General features: G+C 38.4%; 1 protein-coding gene across 4 annotated transcripts in view; it reads left to right on the top strand.

Moving 5' to 3' along the window:
* Nucleotides 1–13: 13 nt before the first annotated feature.
* The window catches only part of RhoGAP19D (Rho GTPase activating protein at 19D), a 52,466-nt gene continuing 32,084 nt past the window's right edge, over nt 14–20,395 (top strand). Inside the window, exon 1 of one of the 4 annotated variants that reach the window (XM_064700073.1) lies at nt 14–238. The gene's annotated coding sequence lies outside the window, so the exon portion shown is untranslated. Of the gene's footprint in view, nt 571–20,395 lie in introns of all 4 variants that reach the window. The other 3 variants (XM_064700072.1, XM_064700071.1, XM_064700074.1) reach the window with 3 other exon arrangements.

The raw sequence follows: 20,395 nt of genomic DNA, 5'->3' as shown, positions 1-20,395 counted from the left end.
CGCTCGCTCACCAAGCGGATGCAATTTCGGACAAAAAAAGAATCATAATTTGTTATTTTTTTTTACGCTCGTATTATACACTGCAAATGCAAACAAATAAGTTAACTGTGCTTAAACATACACACATTCGTGATAACACAAATCGAATGCATCAATTACAACAAGTGTGCTGCATGCGGCCCGCGTGAATCGTAATCGAAGTTGTGCGTGTGTGAAATTTGCTTCTGTAGCAAAAAAGGCGAGTAAAAAAAGTGCGTCTAAATATATGTAAAGAAAAAATTGTGATGGTTGTTTGGGGTGGTTAGGGGAAACAGCAGTAGCCAGCAACAACAGCAGCATTTCCCCACAATTTTGCCAAAGTGTTGGAGGCGACGCCGCCAATTAATGCTCGTGTGGCCGCCTTCATCGTCGTCGTCGCCGCAGCCATTGATGCCGACGCCAGTGTCACCGCAGCAATAACAACAACAAACAGAAACAACAACAAATGCTGCAACGTGAAAGAAATGAAATGTCAAACTTCTGCAAAGTTTGCATATTGAGAAGACGCACATAAACTCGCTTTATTTTTTGGTTTGTTTTATTTTTTTATATATTGTTGATGTTTTTTTTTCTTTCTCTTGAGTTTTTCATTGAAAAAGAATAAGTTTAAGCAAAATATATAGTTACCAAAGAATAAGAAGAAGCACCAACTGCTGCTGCGACGACGTAGGAGCAAAGAATCTCAGCATCATAATCATCATACCCATCATCATTATCATCTCCATTTCGTTCACATTCTCTTCTTTTGTTTAGGATGTGTGCGTGTGTATTTTATGCGTGCGCGCCCCATGAGGAAGAGGAAGCGCTACCAAAAATTATTGTGCGGCTCATTCTCTCCCTCTTGCACTCTTTCTCACTGTTCATGTGAGTGTGAATTTTCATTGGCTTCTTCTGGCCAAGACTTCGTTTAGCGCTAATCTTGATCTAGTTAGCGGCTTTTAAATGCCTTTTAGAGGGTATTTTCGAACAAACGACGAAAGAACTAACATCCTTGGGGGACGTATGTATGTGTATGAAAGTACAGGGTATCCTGCCAGTCGCACATTGCCCGCTAACGCTAGCCCTTGTTTTATATTTAGTATAAGTCTGTTTTTGAATTTATTTTGATCTTTTGTTTATTTGTGCACTTTTTAAAACATAAACAACCAGAAGAAGCGAAAACGAATTACTTATGTACTCCACTTCACTTCACTTGACTCTCCTACTCCCGTTTTGTTGCATTTTGAGTTGCTTCAACATGATTCTTGTTGCTGTTGCTGTTGCTGCTGTTGGTATCTTTTACGTACACACACACACTAATGCACACACACACACACACACACAGCTCCAGTTGTACATAAACAGCGAAAGTTGTCTTCCTGCTTTTTTCCCATCGTTCCTCTCTGGCATTTTGAAGCTTTTGCCTCGCTCCGACGATCTTTTGTGCTCAGCTTAAGCTCAAATTCACAATTCCTGTTAGCAAGGGCATATGCAAATTTGCCTTTGCGACCTTCTGCTCTCTCTCTCTCTTTCGCTCACTTAGCCTCTCTTCCTCTTTGTAAGTAAATCTTTGATATAGGCTCCAATGTGTTCCCCGCGTTCCCATATTTTGCGTCCTAGCCAGGGCTTTCTTTACTACACAGCACACAAATAAAGAATTCAAATTTTTCTGCTAGCCGCTAGTTTTAGTGGGAAATAAAGAAATAAAGGAGGTTACTTAACATTTTTAAGCTATAAAATAATATGACTAATTTTTTACGTTTGTAACGAACATTTTTAGTATAAAAAAGCATCAAATAAATTGTTGACTGCGATCGACCGGAAAAGAAATTAAGTCATATTTATATTTTTCAAAAAGTTTACATAATTACGAAAATGATTAATATCTTTGAAGATAATATAAAAAAGTCTCGTAACCATATTTACATTTAGTTTATAACGGGAACAAGAATAGGTAAATTAAAAAATCCAACTTTGTAGCAGTCAAGTTATTATAAAAAATAAATTGTATCTTGGCGGCCCATGACTCAGAGAACAAGCCGGCGAACTCTGCTAAAAGTCATAAATAACAATGGCCTGAAAACGTCCCTTCTCTTTTCATGCTTTTGCATACTCATCTCGTAATTAGGAATACGAAATGTAACCCAAACGAATTAAAAAGCAACGTCGAATACCCCAAGACGACACGTTCTAAGAGAACATACGAGTAAATAGGTGTTCACTGTGAAAGAGTGCAGATACCTGCATATTCTTCATGCACCGCAGTTCTGCTGGGAAGTCAGTGTTCCTTTCATGTCGATGCAATTTTCATCCCATTCTGGTTGTTGTTGTTGTCGGTTGTCGCATTGACTGCAGTAATTGCCAGCGTATTCGTTTCCTATGCAGAGCTCCTTGAACCCGCGCTACAGAAACAAAAATATTGTAATTAGCAACAAGAGTGCTCCAGTCAAAAGTGACCGATTAGGAGATACCCTGAATCCCCCGCCAAGCTGCCGTCATGATATTCTATTCAGTTAAGCACGCACGCGGCTAGCTGCAAAGTTCTTTCTCCTCCAGCTACACACTATGGGAAAGCTTGCGTCCGATTCATATGCATGTATACGAATTACACAAAAGTGTGTATTGCAAAGCTTTCCCTTGAGAAATAGGTTTTCTGCTTCTTCCAATTTTGGGAGGATTGTGGGAGGGTGATAAGAAGCGAACTATTCTTAATCTTTATTCACTATTCAAGAACATATAAACTTAAATGGATATATCTAGATATTATAATTTTAGATTATGATAAACTCGTTCGGCGCATGGTGTAAGATAATATATGTTTTAAATTTCTAGTCTTTAGTTTTTACACTTTCCCATATCAACGCGACATGGCTAGATCTAGATGCTTCCTTCTACCTGTTGCATACATCTGCATGAAACCAGTATACACTTTTAGCCATTTTCAATTGGCTCAGGGTATTGAAAAGAAGGTTAATCAAGCAACTAGGCAAGTATGCCTGTTCGATCGTCCGTTGGTCTTCGGTTCAGTTCGGCTCGGGTCGTCGTTGATTCCATCAAACGGCGAAGACAGTTCCCATGCCCGTTAATCCAAGCTGTGTATAGTATGTATTATGGACTAGCTCCAAGGTTTTATGTAATTGTTAATTTTACTTTGTCGATTTTCGTTTTCGTTTATAATACCCTGTGCTCATTAAACGCGCATAATGGGTATACTAATGTTTGCAAAGACAAAAGTGAAAATGAATAGGGTTGTTTTTTAAGATATTAATAAGTAATGTTAAATGTCAAGTAATTTGTGTAATGTCTCTTTATCTGCGAGTTCAAATTGATCAATAAAAGATCAGAAACAAGCTTTAATGAGTTAGACTTTAAATAAATTTAAAAAAAATATGTTTCGTTAAAAACAGCTTTTCAGATTTTCTAACCTCACAAATTTGAATATAGCTTGGGCTTTATTATGCATATAAGGATTTATAATCTATTCGAAGCATATATTATAATTTTTAATTATATAAATTAACATTGATGAAGTTATTGCCGCATATACAACATGTACGAGCAGAGCTTTGTATAGGGTATCTACAGGTTGCAACTTGTGCAGCATTTACTCTGATTTGTTTTTATTTTGCTTCATTTGTGCTTCTTGCGTGTTGGTTGGAATCAAAACAACAATAGCAACAGTAACAATAACAACAAAAACAACAACAATAACGAAAAGGTGATTTCTTACAATCGTGATTTGTGTACATTTGTTGTTATTGTTTATACTGTTGTTGTTACTGCTGTTGAATGTGTTGTTGCCCGTGTCCGTTGTTCGCCTCACAGCTGACAGTTGATGCCGTTATTATTAAGTATTAGCCAGCTACGAACGGCCCACTGTGGCAATAATTGTAATTCTTTGCTCATTATGTGAAATGTGTAATCGACCTTTGCTGCATACCGACCCGTTGTATACCCTATTTTCAATTAAATATGTATATAAAAAGAAATAGGTGTATTGTGTAGCGATTTGTATATCTTGTCCCCTCAACATTGTTTTTGTACAACTTTAAAGAATATATATCTATATATCTGAGAAGAAAGTTATAGAAACAATAAGTCTCAAAAAGATCTACAAATTGTTACAAAAGCATACATTTATTATATACTTCCCCGGTCTTGCCCGTGGCACGTATAAAATAAATTCTTTCAAATAGATACTTTCATACAACCGTTTTCCGACAATTTACCCCTGTTGCGGGTGAAATTTCCCAAATCGCTGAAACACGTATTCATTAAGTTATTATGTACAGCTTTAAAAAAAAAGTTTGATGCAAATCGGACGAAAATTAAAACTAAAAACATCTTTGAATCGCATTTTCCACCGAGGAAGCTTGGATTCTGCGAAAAGTGCGAAATACGATTTTTCATAAACGAAATAGACGAAAAGTCACCCAACTAATCTTTGACTCCCTTTCCACCAAGAAGGAATGCACGCAACACGCACGTTCCGATATTGAACACGACTCTTTTAACAGTATTTTACTTTAATTATAGATTCTTTGCTTCATTTGTTATTAATTATATATTTAATTAATAGGTAATGCGTAACCAATAATTGCATATTGCGGTTAAATATATTTTCACATTTTTTTCATATATTAATTAAAATGGCATGCGATTGTCGCGCTATGCGCTCATTAAGATACTGCGACGTTATTTTATTAAAATAATTGTTTAATTAATGGTTATCAATGCGGCGGTGGGAAAGACTTTTGCGCTTGTAGCCGAGCTAATGGAACGTTACAATCATTTAAAATGAGGAGTATTTGGCCAAACTCCCAAATAATATTTTTATTTTCTTTTGGGATTTTAAAGTGCTCTTCAATTGATATTTCAATTTTATCTTTATTTTTTGACAATGCAACGTTTAACATTCGAAAAAGGTTAGTTTCCTTTTCGTGCTAAGTCTTGCGTGTCACGAAAAAGCACGAAACGCGCTCAGCTCTAGTCTGACACCAAGCAAGCAGCTTCTCGAGCTCATCGCCAAACAGTGACCTGTCGCCCTCTGGCGGCTGCAATTGGAACCATTTTCCAATCCAGTTGTGCATTACTCACAACTTTTTTTTTATTGTTGTTGTTGTTGCATTTGCTGGCCATTTGTCAACTGTCAGTAAATAGCGTGAAATTTACAACGTTCTATAATTTAAGTACTACAACTAACACTTTTTTTTACTGCTGCTGCTGCGATTGTTGTTGTTGTGTTGTTGTTGTTGCTGCTGCTGCTGCTGCTGCTGCTGCTGCTGCTGCCGCTGCTGTTTCTATTTCTGTTTGTGCTCGCGTTGTTTACTTGTTGTTGCATGACTGAATATCACGATAAAGGTATGATGACATAACCTCACATGCGCTTTTATACCACACCAGCACAAAAAATTGTACACATACATACATTGGCTAATATACAACAGGGCTTAGGCGCCGATAAAAAGAATTTTGATATAATGCGAAAAAAATAATAAAATATTTTGTATAACCTTATGCCATGTACTCATTGAAAATGGGCAAAGTAAAGGGTAAAATGGGTTCGGGCTAATGTATGTCACGGGCAAAATGCAGAATCTTCGACCTCGTCTATATTCTTGTGTAGTGCAGCGAGCTGACTCCATCTACATAGTCCGTCTTTCGGTCAGTGTGAACGCGTTTATCTCGGAAACAACAAGAGATGGAGAATTGGATTGTGAATTTGATATTCGCTTGTATTATATGCAGAACGCGCTTATCTTCTTCTTCGATAACTCCCCTTCTGTAGCCATAGTATCGATAAATATCGATTTAGTAACAGGGCTTTTTAAGCATTCTTAGAGAACATAAAAGCTAGAGAAACCAATCTAAAATATTTTAAGTTAGAGATAGAGACTTGAATTGTGAAATATGTACATATATATACGCCTATATTATATGCAGAATGAGCCTCTCTTATTTTTCGATACCTCCCATTCTATACAATATCGATAAATATCGATTTCTTAAGCATATCCCAGAAATCATAAGAGCTGGAGACACCAAATTTGTTATGTAGGCACTCGGATATTTCAATTTTTGGATGCCTCACTAGTTCTCCTTAAAATTTCAAATTAAAGTAATAGGTTAAAAAGATGAACAAGGATACAAAGATAAGACTTGAAAGAATGAAGTTATTTAAGAATACAGTTTCCATTGTATAGGTCAAAGGGAAGGACAAAGCACATCCTATGCATAAAGTGCGAAGTTGCTCGGCTCTGAGTACAGGGTATTTCGCATTCAGACAAGAGCACTTATGCTTTTCTAATTTATATATATTGTTTTTTTGCTGGTATTCATGTAAGTAGTTATTGTTGCTGTTGCTGGCACATTTCCGGCGATCGTCAGTTGACTGTGCATGTATATATTTGTGTGTGAGTGTGTGTGTGTGTGTCTGTTCTTTAGAGTAGCTCGATTGCCTTTCCAATCACTTGTCATGTCTTCCACTCGCCGCAGTTCCGCTCGAGCGGCTAGTTAACCAAAGTTTGTCATTTCATTAGAATTTTACCTTATCGCCAAAAGCGAAACAAAGCAAACGAATAGGAAACAATTGGAAAATAAAAAAATACGTTAATGTAAGCTAATAGGAAGAGCAACTAACTAACTCTTAAACAAGAGTTAAAGCACATATTATTTACTCGAATTAAACAAAACTCTAGTGCAAATTTCTTGCCATAAAAGGTGTTATCATTGCATTTAATATGCGTTACTCTTACGACACACACAATTATTATCATGAAATATTATCATTTTAAAATATATAATATTTCTACTTACATATATATAACTTAACGATTATTTCATCATTTGCATTTTCCTTGAGTCAGTATTTCGCGAAAGTTAGTTTTCTGTGCAACGCCTTTGCTCGGAAGCTGAAATCCTTAGAAATTCGAATTTCCTAGAAACGAAATTTGCATAGCCTTCAACCAGAGACTCAATTCTAAAGGATTTACTTTTTTTTTCAAATCTTTTGGGACTTGCACACATGATTGTGAATAGGTGCAAAGCATAAATGAAATTGTTTGTGTCCTTATTTGTGAATAGTAACATATAAAATGAATAAATAACAAAATTCGCTGTTGAATTTGAACCGGATACCTCCTTCCCCTTGTTAGTGCGACGCTCGAACATGTTTAGATGTTTTTTATACAAACTTTGCCCACCGTTTTCCCCCACTTGGAGGTAGCATTTTGCAAAAGCTCCGTCTTTGTGTTTGCTTGCGACTCGAAAGGAAGCGTCTGTACAAATTGTGTCCAGTCAGGGCAACTTATAAAGAAGAAGAGAACGCCCTTTACTTGACTGTTCTTTGTACTGACGCATTGTGTTAAGTTGGACATGTGCCTGTGTGGATGCCTCACACGGAACGTGTCAAGCTTCATGGGAATCCCATTGTGGTTGCAGTGAAACCTGTTTCCAGATAGAATCATTACATAAGAGCTGGCTACACAGCTTCCTGTTGTGTAGTCTCTTGTACGGCGGGGCCACAGGAGAAGTGAGGCAAAGGCGTCAAGTGATAAACATGGCCAAATACACAAATGGGACAAGCCAACGCAATCAACTAGCTTATCACTTGCCCAAACAAAGAATATTGCAAAAAAAATATATGCAAAATAAAAGTGAACGCATAACGACTTGGCAGGAGCATGGCCCAAAGGAGCAGGAGAAGTAGGCGGGGCAACAATGGCCTGCAATCCGAGACCTGAGCGTCACTGGGCGGACACGCACCGGTATCCGGGCGCTGGATCAAGTCAAGTCAAGTCAAGTCATGTTGAGGTTTTTGTCACCGTGATTACATTTCACGCTAGGCCGGAAGAGTCTAAAGGAAATGCAGCGGTAGCGGAGCGCAACGCAAACCGACCTTGCTCTCGCTTTCTCTCTCTCTCTCTCTGTCTCTCTCTCCGACCCTTCCTTCCTCACCTTTTCCTTGTTTCACCTTTGGCTGTGGCTTAAACTCAGCAACGTCGCTATTATCAACTCGAGCGCTGTGATTATCTGACAATTGTCAGTGAGAGCGCCCGCCATGTTCATCCAACGTTGGGCTATCAGTCGCTCTGTCGGCTGGCGGGCAGTTCTGTGGGTGGTGGGGATACACGTGTGCAGCCCGTCTGCCTGGCCACAAGTGGATAAAGCGTGAGACCGTCATATGTGAATAATAAAGCAAAAGTGAAAAGGAACCTTATCTTTCGCATGACCGCAGATTAAATACACTTACAAACAGCTGTAAGCGTAGCTAAACAGGTGATAAATGACATTTATTTTCGACTAACCGCAGATTTAATACTCCTGCAGACAGCTGTACAATCTACACAACATGCTCATTGTGATCTTAGGCAAATTTTCGATTGTTCCTTGAGCCTTGACGGATTGTTAAATGAGAGTTGCGAGATATATGTGTTATATGGAGCGATAACTAGTTCTAGTTCGAATGTTTTCGGGTCAATATTTACAAACAATATGAAAATCGTAACCAAGGTTATTTTTTTTATGGAAGAACTCAACCTTCGAGCGATATCCGCATACGACATGATAAAATCCCGAAATAAGACGAACTTATGACAAGTTTTATCTGAACTACTAGTAAATAATTGTTCTTGAGATGGATTGATTCAATGTGCTGATGTCCGGTCAAGAACATCTATATACATATATACATCTATACATATACATATATAACTGAAAACAACTTTATAAAATTAAGTAAAAAATTGGTTTGCTGATTGCCGCGATTTTGCATTTTGTGTGACTAAATCAAAATACTCTTACCATGGGTAGAGAAAACACAGTAACATCAGCGGAAAACCTGCCGACAAACACATGAACTTAACAAACAGAGATACAGAGAAAACGTCAGGTGGTTACCTGCAGAAAGTTGTGAGGGAGGGGGGGGGGGGGGGCATAGATACCAGCGAACGCAAATGCGTTAGAGGATAACACTTGAGAGCACAACAACAACAACAGCAACAACAACGACAACGACTACAATAAAAACCACTACAGTAGCGGTTGCTACTGTTAATTGTTAACTGTTAACTGCTGTTCCTCTCGGCTGACAACGAGAACGGGCAGAACGGGCACAGCAACAAGAACCACATTTGTAGTCTGAAAATGTTGGCCCTTGCCCGCCGGTAAAACATCGATCGATATTGTCGAAAGTGAAGTGGCAAAAGAGAAAATGAAAAAGCATTAAAGGAAATGAAATCGAGACATACCACCTGGGGTTAGGCTTGGGGTCAATCCACATTTTGCAGGAGCCCAAAAATTTGCATGCCTTAAAAAAAGGGAAACGCCAGATCTTAAGTGTGCTTCAATCTTCATAAAGATGAGAATAATTGATCAGATTAAACAAATTGAAAGCAGCTCTTACAAAAATGGTTAAGCGCCAAAAGGAACTGGTTCAGAGCTGTTCTTTCTTAGTATAAAGACATGACTCAGGCTACGTTGGCGACCAACACAGGTGTCTCGTTCACAAAACCCATTCTACTGTCCAATCTGTAATTAAAAACTCGTTAACCTTTGGAAAATAAAACCAGGCGTTATAGTTGATAAAATTATGCTAAAATAAACCTCTGCCAAGGACGTACCACAAGAAACCCAATTGAATTAGTTCAATAAAGTCGATTTGTGTTGCCAACTGGAACTAGAATTCAAAAGATCTACAATGATGGAAAAATGATCTAGTTAGGAGATATCCAGCGTAAAGCTGACGCACTTTCTTTTGTACATGCACACACACTCGCACAGACTTTCTTCCCTGAGCTTCGCAATTTGTAAAGTGCGTTCTTGGATAACTTAAAATCTGGAGCTGTCTATACTATACGATAGCCTACGTTCCAACTTTGATATCTCAAGCTCAAATAACATGATTTTGACATTGATATTTATCGGTTTCATGGCTTAAACTTTAAATTTATCATCTGATTCTTATATTCTCTGTGATCAACGCGTTCATACATACAGACGCAAAATACTTGGCTGTATTGTCTACTTTATAGGCCGGAAAGGACCTCCTTGCCTGATACATACAAACGCTCAAACCCGATATACCCCTTTGACTTGCGTTAAGTGCGTAAACATTAGAAGTTCCTTGACGACTATCCGCACTCAGCAAAATCTACCCAAGCAACGCAGTTGATCTCATCGACAGCCCCATCATATCCTCATCCTCGTCCACATCAACATCCTCAACCACTTTCATTTGTATTTAAAGTCAACTGCGCACAGGAAATTACTTGAAACGAATCAATAGATAAAAGCATTTTGCCAATTGCATACGGAATCCAGACGCTGGTCGGCTTTTAAAGGTTTCCCAGCACAAAAATGACTTGGCGCAAAGTCTGTTCCCGACTATCGATTCGATTCGATGCTATTCGATTTGATGCGATGCGATTGGATGCGATTCCAGTCTGACTTTGACTGTGACTTGGCATTTTATGTGCGCAATTTCCGTTGTCTGACAATGTAACAACTTCTGCCAGTTACCAACAACAATAATAGTAACAACAACAACAACAACAACTAAGTGTTGTTTGGCCAGAGGATGCAACGCGGCAATCAACGGGGGCCACTGGAACTGCTGCTGAACTCTAGATTCAAAACTAAAGCTAAAGCTGAACTTGAAGTTGCAGCTTTTTGTTGCACGTTGCTGCTGCTCCTGTTGTTGTTGTTGGTGTTGTCTGTTGCAGTTGCAGTTGCAGCATCTGCAGCGCTTTTTATGTCTTTATGAAAAATGCATTGTGTGTGTGCGTCTGTGTCTGTGTGTGTGTGTGTGTTGATGCGCGTGCGTCCTCCACAATATGCTCAATGTCTCAGTTTCTGAGCTCAACGCTTCGCTCGCAGCCGGTTTACTATGGGCCTGCCTTTGGCCTCTACCTCTTCCTTAGTCTCAGCCTCGGAGTCGGCCTGTTTTTGTGGCCTCTCTGTACCTGGTTGCCTGGTCCTTGAACTGTTTGCTCAGCTCTGGGGCAGACTGTGACTTTGCAGCCTTTTAGTCTCTGTCTCGCTAGCCCCAGTGCCAAAGTTGCTAAATACAATTGCAACAGCAGCAGCAGCAGCAGCAGCGGCAGCAGTAGCTTCTTCTTCTCACCATCAACATCATCATCGTTGTCGTCGTCGTCTTCTTCTTCTTGTTCTTCTTCTTTTTGCTGGTTATTTCTTGTGCATCCAATGTGCATCATGTGGCCGTGTGCTTCTCTCTTGAGGCTCAGCGCGCTGCAATTGCAAATTGCATTGAACCGAATGTGGCCTCGACGCTGACAGAGAGACATGGAGAGTGTTGTTGTGCGTGTGTGTGAGTCTGCAGCAGAGACACAGAGAGTGAGAGAGAGAGAGAGAGAGAGAGAATCTTAAAGTGCTCGCTTAGGTCGTACCCAATTTATCAATGCCCGCGGGCCGTGCAGACGCGTCGACTGTACCCAGCGAGAGAGAGAGAAAGAAAAAGTGAAATAGGCAGAGAGAGAGAGAGAGAGAGAGAGAGAGAGAGCGAGCGAGCGAGCGAGCGAGCGAGAGAGAGTCAACTGGCCAGCTGTTGCCCCCAGTTATGGCCAGTTTTTAAATCTAGAAGCTTATCTATTAACCGTTTTTGGGCTGATATTCCTTCGGCTGCTTCCACTGCTGAATGCGCCGCTTTAATATGCATGTGCACGCTCACTGCCAGGCCCCGGCGCTCCCTTAATCCCAAGCAAATCGCCACCGCCGCCCCCTTCAAAATATTTAATGCATTGGCAACTGCAACCCTTGTGGCTATGCCGCCAGCCCCCTCCCGTAAAACAAGTCTCGATTGCATTTTAACACTCATTATTAATGTGCTTTGCATAGGCCCAGAACGCAAGCCTAGGGATTTGGACACCGCACACCGACCGCCGCGCCACCAGCCACCCACCATCCACCATCTCCACCACCGCCACCGCTAAGAAATGAGCGCTGCTTTAAGCCACCCTTAAAAGCGCGCCACTCAAGCACCACGACCGCCTGGCGGCGCCCCCCTTCTCCATCCAGCAGGTTTGACCCACCCTGCTGGCTTTCATTCATAAATGAATTTTAAAGTGGATGCAATCCTGGCCAGCTTGGAGTTTGCCATGGATAGTTAAGCTTTGTTGGCTTGTTCCCCCACCCTGGCTAGCCACTGCGCGCCCCTGCCTGGGGGGTTGTTATATATTCAATTGGTATGAGTACTCGTATGTACTCAGGGTCTTCATTATGAAATTAAATACACATATGCACACACATATTTACATAGCTGTGCGTGTGTGTGTGTGGATGTGGGTGTGGGGGCTGTGTTAGCTACAGATTTTTATTGTGCAATGTACAGTTAACACTTGAGACAGACCCTTCCAAAGCGCACCACTTAGATAAACACAAAAAAGCGATGAAGTTTTGTGAAGATTTCTTAAATTTTAGCACCACAGAAAATCGATCTTCCAGAAATCTCTTAACTGGAACATAAAAACGAGAAGCCTTAAATAATGTAATCATGTGACAAGCCTATCTATTACAATTGTGAACTATGATTAACCATTTTCTGTGTATGCGGAATACAACCCCAATTTTCCACCCTTGACTTATTACCATATCATATTCGGTACATTAATCAAGCATTTAAACATCCATCAAATTGATCCCCAAGTGTGCAATGCTTTTAATCCTATTGGCTAACTATTTATCAGGACATGTCCTTGGGGTCTCACTGATATTTATGTAATGATATAAACGCATTAACAATGATTATATTAGATGTTTATTTTTACAATGCTTCTCACTGAGGCTGTAACCCTAAAAAGAATGTCGCTGGTTCAGTTTAATGTACGAACCAATTTCAATTTGTCGCATTCATTTGTGTGAGTAAAACACTTAATCCTATTGGCTTACTATTAATCAATCTCACCGATATTTATGTAATAATATTAACGCATTAACAATGATTAAAATAAAAATAAAGTCGCTGGTTGAGTTTAAAGTACTAACCATTTTTTGGCTTGAGGTTTGATTCGTAAGCTGCTTTTTCGCATTTCTGAACCTAGGTTTTGGTTAAAGCCTTGGTTTGTTTTATATTTTCAAAATCTTAATGAAACAATTTCTTTGAAAATTCTTTAATTGTTATTTTTTAACTGAAATTCTTACTTATTTTTTCAGGCATTTTTCAAAAGGTATCCTCCCTGAAAAGTTTTTAAAATCTTGTTCCCCAATGATGTAGTATTTTTTTTAACTAACAAAAGTTTCCAAGACTAATCAGAATTTTCTGACATAGCCCTTACATTTCACTGCTTGTGGTTCTACTTATTTCTTGTGCAATTTAATTTCAAAGAGGGTTTTTTTTTGCTTTTTGCAAATCACGCTGATTCATTCTAAATGCAATTACGTACAGCCCCCACCTTAAAGGTAAGGGACCATCTGTTCGATGTGCATTTTGTGACCCAATGCAGGGTCTCGGATTGCGTGTAGCGGCAACAACAACAACAACTATAATTACGGCAATTTTGTAATAAGTTAATCAATATTTAAATTGATTTTTGATTGAGTGTAACAAAATGTTGTGAAACAAATACTATATAGAAATTGTAAGTAATTTGTCAATTTGTCGTTCCTTATATCCTTGTGGAGGACATTTATAATTTGTGCGAAAAGAGACATCTGCTTTCGCATAGAGTGAATATATTCTTGATCAGTATCAATATTGTCGCAAAACTTTACATAGCTACGTATTTTGGCATTTACGAGTTTCAATACGCTCCTCACATATGACAGATTTTGTCTTTATATTAAACTAATATATCTCTATATATAAAACTCTTTGTCCTGACCGACTGACTAATTGACTGATTGGTGATCAAGAAACTTTTACTGTAGTTATTTTATGTGACGGTCCACGCTAAGTCGGGATTTTTGGGAAAATCCACCCGAAAGTGTGGAAAACGTTTGTATGAAACTTTTTTGCTTACCATCCGATCGGCCTCAAACTCATTTTCAAAAATCGTCGTTCGACTTCATTCGTGAAGACTTCGTGGGTGAAGATTTAAGTTTTGTCCGATTTGATTCAAACTTATTTTCAAATCCCTGAATAAGAACTTAATGAATACGTGTTTCAGCGAAAATTTCGCCCGCAACTGTGGAAATTTTGTTGAAAATCGCAACTTTTATTGTTTGCCGTCGGAATGGCTTTAAACTCATTTTCAAAGATCTTTGTGTTAATTTATGTGATACGTTTTTCGCAAAGGTCGCCCCTCTAGGAGGTCCATCCATGCGGATCAAAGTTTTAATAAACGAAAGTTTAGTTTTTGGCTTCAAGATACTTAGCACAAGGCGAAAACATTTGATTCCAACTATTAGTTCCCTTATTCGATTAAAGATTCAAGAGAGGTTGGCGGCCGGAAACTGAATCAAGTTATATTTAAAACCCTTAAGCAAGAAACCTGCTACGGGCAAGGGCGGGTAATACCCGCTAGTATATTACAAAAGTTCTTTACTGCTGTAAAATTAGATGTTATGGACATATTGACGACTCTCGACAACATGGCTACCATAGGAACAATCCGCCGGAAAGAGGCTTGTGTATAAAAGTACCTTTAAGCCTTGGCATCTCGTTTATTTTTTTATTTTTGTAAATTTACTTCAGGCCCTTTTCAGTCTCTTGTTTATTAGAGTGCAGTAATTTATTTTTTTAGGTTCTTCAATTTTCATTTTTTCGTTCAAGTGTGTGTTTGCCTATTTGAGAATTTATTGTACATGTTGCCGTTGTTGTTATTGTTGTTGTTGTATGGCATTTGTTTCTCGACATTTTCGCAGTTCACTTCAATTGAACTCGAAATCATGTCAATGGGCACAACAACAACAACAACAACAGCAATAGCAACAATAAAAGCGCATAGTAACAAACAACAAAATTGTTGTCTCTAAAGTCTGGACACGACTTCAGTTTGTTGTTTTGTTTTTTTTTTCTCTTAACTAAATTGTTCAAAGGCCTGAATAATTGCAAATTAAATGCTTTAACAAGAGCAAAAGAGATTTCTCTGGTGTGATCATTTGTTTTTTTTTTGCACACTTGCGGGGCAGGTCTTTTTAGCAGCAATATTAAATTTTTTATAATATTTCATTTTTGCTTGGTTTCGCTAGCTTCAGCTGCAATTCCCGAGCACGCTTCAAGCTTGCGCCGGGGTCGTTCCAGGGCCTTGATACTGCTGTCGCACTCGAAGCACGCAGCACGTTTAACCAGCATCCAGCAACAAGGCCCCCCGACCCGACCCGACCGCCTGGACTCGCGGTCCCGTCCCCATGGTTAACATATTTTCGTGTTGTTTTTCACATAGCTCAGGCAGCGCGCGCAGAATATCATTTTTGTTTACTCAAAAGACAAATTGTTTATTTAGCGTTTGGTGTCGTGCAATTGCTATACCCTGTACTCATAAAACTCAAAATGGGCTGGAGCTATCTAAAAATGTACATGTTCTTGTTCCCTGTACAACATACAAGAAACTGCATACCAAATTTGTTGGCGCTAGCTCTTATATTCTTCGAGATATGCTGTAAAAACCTTATTTACAAATCGTTTTTATCGGTTTTAATGGAAATGTAGGAATACATATCTCGGAGAAAAAGGACAAACTTGTGCTGCGCATGATAAATCGAAAATGTACATTTAAAATATCAAGTTTTCTGGCTCTTTTCGTTGCCGAGAGCTACGCGTTTATACGGTCAGATAGATCTGTTGAAGCATGTCTATGCTTTATGTCTTCGGGAAGGATTCCTGTTGTCTGTGACATACATTTGCATAAATTTCCATGAGAACAGGGTATTTAAGGATTTACATAAACTAGTGAACTTTACTTGAAATACCTTTGTATATAGAAACTTTTCTAAATATGAGTAAAGAATCAACATAGCATATTTAAGATTTTATTGTTTTTCCTTTTCAATAGACTTTAGAATCCAAAGAAGTATTGTTCAGGCGTCGAATAGATGTACGATTCAGTTCCACAGGGCTATAACTTGAATAAATGTAAATGTAACATGAAAATGTATGAAAATATCGAGCTGCTCGCATTGTTTACACATAATATTCAATCTTTATGTGAGTCAGAAAATCGCAAATCGTTCGTGTCAGCTCATTTTGCACATTTTTGATTTATTACGACTTCCAAATGATAATGCTCCCCATCTCCGGCTCCGGCTGCTGTGTCATGGCCGCTGGTGGAAATCCTCGCAGCTATTATTTTGTGGCCATTCGCCAGTGTTTATTTGCTTATGGCATACGTTTTTATAAATATCGCCAATTGACACATACACGCACACACGCACACACACACACACCAGTCGCATGTATACAGATAAAAGTACACAAAAAAAAACACAAATAGAAATAGAAATAGAAAAGTACAAACAAGAAAGCCGAAAACAATAGCGAATTTCTAATTGCTTCCTTGGCGCTTGCCTATCAGGTTCGTTTTTCTCGCTCTTAATACCTCGTAGCCGAAATATTGTTTTAAAGGGTGGATTAGCGTTCTGAGCATATACATTTAAAGAATTCTTTATGCTATACAAGAGTTAATTACACGCAATTGGCCGGTTCGATTGAATTATATGTGGAATATGCAAGTGTTATCAAAACTATTTGCGATATTCTTGCTAACTTTAGCCATCTTGCGGCTATGTTTTCGCCCTGTAAAGCTGGAAAGAAGAAACTCATTTCTGCTCTATTTGCTCATATTTAACTTCCTTACATATATTTTGCCTTGCCTCCATTGCAGTAAAGAAATAACTTATGTTTTAATTTATAAAAAACACAAAAAATTACAAAAAAAAAATACATATGATAGCTTTGAAGTTGACAAAACATCAAAAAAAGGAAATATTTAATACATTATTGTTAACTCCCGTTAATTTTCCATTTCCGTTGCTTTCTTTTTAAAAAAGTTTTATTTATGCTGTATTCTTTGTTAATAGGAATAAATCTAATAAGCAAATATAAAAGTATATAATTGCTGCAGCATTTGAACCAGCGATTGCTCGTTTGCCAATCCGGCGAAAGCTGAGGAAACAACCAACATAAAAGATATATTTTATACTATATATTTTATATATATTTTATATATATTTTATATATATTTTATATATACATTATATATACATTATATATATTTTATATATATTTTATATATATTTTATATATATTTTATATATATTATATATGTATTTTATATATATATTCTATACAAATAGAGAAGCTGACAATTGCTACTGAATTATAGCCAGCGATCTCTCGTGTGTTGGTCCGATGCTCATGCACCTAAGTCACGCAGCTCCTAATGTCCCGTTGTTAAGCAATTCGGTATGACAGCATTCCAGTCGACAAAACAACCAATATAAAAGATCTATTATGTATTAGCTGTTATCTAATCTAATCTATTATGTATGTATAATTGTTAACTTCCATTCATTCCCCATTTCGTTAAGTTTTCTTTAAATTTATTTGTGTGTTTCCTTTGTAAATAATAAGTCAAATAAGCTAATATATGAGCTGACAATTGCTGCTGAATTTGAACCAGCGACCTCTCGTTTGTTAGTCCGATGCTAATGCATCTAAGCCACACAACGTTATCAAAGCAAACTCTTGCGAAAGCGTCGGTTTTTATGTATTTTCCTCGAGCTTTGATCGGATTTACCAAAAAATTCTTCTCATTTTCGACCCGAAATGAAGCCTCAGTAAAAGTTGCATCTTATTCTATAGTATCTTCTAGTCTGGATTTTAAATATTTGCAAAGTGTATTTTGATTTCTGAAGGTCCTACAATACGTATCTGTGCAACAAATTAAGAAATTAACGATTGTTAAAGCCTATATTTGAATTATATTTATGGGCCTATAGTTGCTCACAGACCTGATTTCCGAGCGATCACTGTATATATCTTCTTCTTTGTTTTTCTTTCTCTATTTATTTAAACATTTGATGCTGCTGATGCTATGGTGTATATATAGTAAAATCCAATAGATACAGCGCCTTGCTTTAAATATAAACCCAGTTATGCCCTCTAAAGCACTTGCAATTTCACACCCCACCCCTCCACACGCACACACACACACATGAAAACAGCACGCAAGCAACGAATGCACAACAAAACTCCCCTCCACCCACTGCACCCTGGCACCCTGTATTGCCATCAGAGTGCGACGACAAAAAGGTCGTAAAATGAGGTCAAGGTGTCTCTGGCTCTATTGATATATCTCTCACAGTTTCTCGCTCGTTCTATAGCTATTTGTGTGCGGCTAAATTTTAGCACTTGACTTATTGATTTGCCGTCAATTGTCAGAAATTTGATTATCAAGGCTCGGCTGGACCCAGTTTTAATGGTGTTGGCTCCTGGCGAATTGTGTTGCTCTTTAGTGGTAGCTGCCACACGGCCTCTTGCCCTGCGCCATGTATACAGACTCTTCCTCAAATAGAGGGAGGGGCGGGAGAAAAAAACCGCGCGAACACGAGAACATTAAATAAACAATTCGAAAATAAACGTAACAACGAAACAAATTGAAAATGTGAACCGCATGGAAGTCGAGTCGCAACGCGTACATTGCCTCGCGGTATCTGTACCCAAGTATCTGAGTATCTAAGTGTATCTGTATCTTTGTGTATCTTACTTGGCAACAAGTTGAATGGCACAGTGGAACGGGGCCCATAACACACACACACACACACATAGCCAATACAATCTCAGCCCAGTGCAGCCCCACTTCTAGGTACGGTGCCCATGCTCGCTCCTGGCAGCGTCAACACAAACGGGGCAGACATCATGTGTACATCCGTGCATATATAAATATATATATTATATATTTATATATATATATATATATATATTTCTATATAAATATATATGTATATACCTGCAAACGGGCGGAGAACTGACCGATCGACTGTTTGAGTTGTCGATAAATACTCGAGACTCGTGTTCAGGTCGGCAAATGCTTTGATGTGCTTACGAGCATTTCAATAATGTGTGTTTAATTTACCATGTGCCAAGGCGGCAATAACAATTTCGATCTATTCGTACTTGTATTATGATCAGTAAAATATACGAGCAGATGAAGACACCATCCGCTCCTGTAGCATGCAATTGGGGCTAGCAAAAGAACATTATGTTTAATATTTATCGAATCGATTTATGGAAATCCTTGCATATCAAATTTATAAGTTTTATGAAGATCGGACAATAAACATCGATTGTTCTAGAATGCATTTTACATTAGTTGCGTCCCTGAGAGAAGTCAGCACTGAGTACAGGGCATCCACCAGTCGAGCACTCTCTTCAAATATGGAGCATTTGTTACAAGTTTCTTAGCTAGTTTGTATCGAGGCTTTCTTGAGATCCTCCTCTGATGTATACCTATAAGGAACTTTCCGTTATACATATCACATATGTTCTTTCTTTTATTCAATACTGTTTCCATTCTGGGAACTCCATAAACAAAGAACCAAAACAATTAACGGCAGATACAAGATACAGATGATAATTTTATTGTGTTTTCTGTTTGTTTTGATTCAAGTTTAAAATTGTGCATTGAACGTGCACTTGCCCTATCGATTCGGACATTATCATTAATATATGTATAGATGTATGGAAAGTTTATATATAGTATATACAATCGTCGTGTAATCGTAATCGCGTTATGATAAGTGCAGCTGTAAATATTCGAAATGGAAACAAAATGGTATGCCATAAATTAATGGCCAGAATAACAAGCAAACAATATTACTAGGGGCGCCACATTTAAGGTCTGACAGCCCAGATTAAAGTTAATCTAGTTCAGTCAAGGATGCGCTTATCGCCCGGGCCCCTCACACATTGAGCTTTCGATCTGAATGAACTCTAGCCGGAACTTTATTTCAAAAAATCATTCAAAATCAAGAATAGAATTTGGTAACTTCGGAAAGAGTAATAATAATACCAGAATAAATAGCAGAAAATCGGTCTGGCTCAGTTTCTATCCATTCTGATTAACAACTATTCCAAATCAATTGTAACACTCAGCTATCTCTTGGATCCGCTCAAGAATCATTATTAATGAGAATAAAGAACCAAGAGGGGGCGGAGTGGGGAGCATAACTGTTTCGTTGTGCTCATCAGTTTTCCCGTTCTTCTGCGTGATTCGGATGATACACGTACATTTCATTTTATTACTGACCAATTTGTTTGTTATTTCGGGTTTAAGGCTTTTATTTTCTTGACTGATCACCGCCCCCTCGACGCTGTGATTGATGTAATGTGTGCGTTGTCCGTTGTTCAGGGGGGGGGGTCTATAGTTGGATACTTTGATACTTTTACCGTTTGTTCGCTCATTACACACATTTTCTCTGTGGG

The sequence above is a fragment of the Drosophila montana genome, unplaced genomic scaffold, assembly GCF_035044405.1.
Source record: "Drosophila montana isolate Dmon_TW-CO22-7 unplaced genomic scaffold, ASM3504440v1 contig_1624_1, whole genome shotgun sequence".
Classification (NCBI taxonomy): domain Eukaryota; kingdom Metazoa; phylum Arthropoda; class Insecta; order Diptera; family Drosophilidae; genus Drosophila; species Drosophila montana.
The sequence above is the reverse complement of the archived record's forward strand: the minus strand, read 5'-3'. Positions and strand labels throughout refer to the sequence as shown.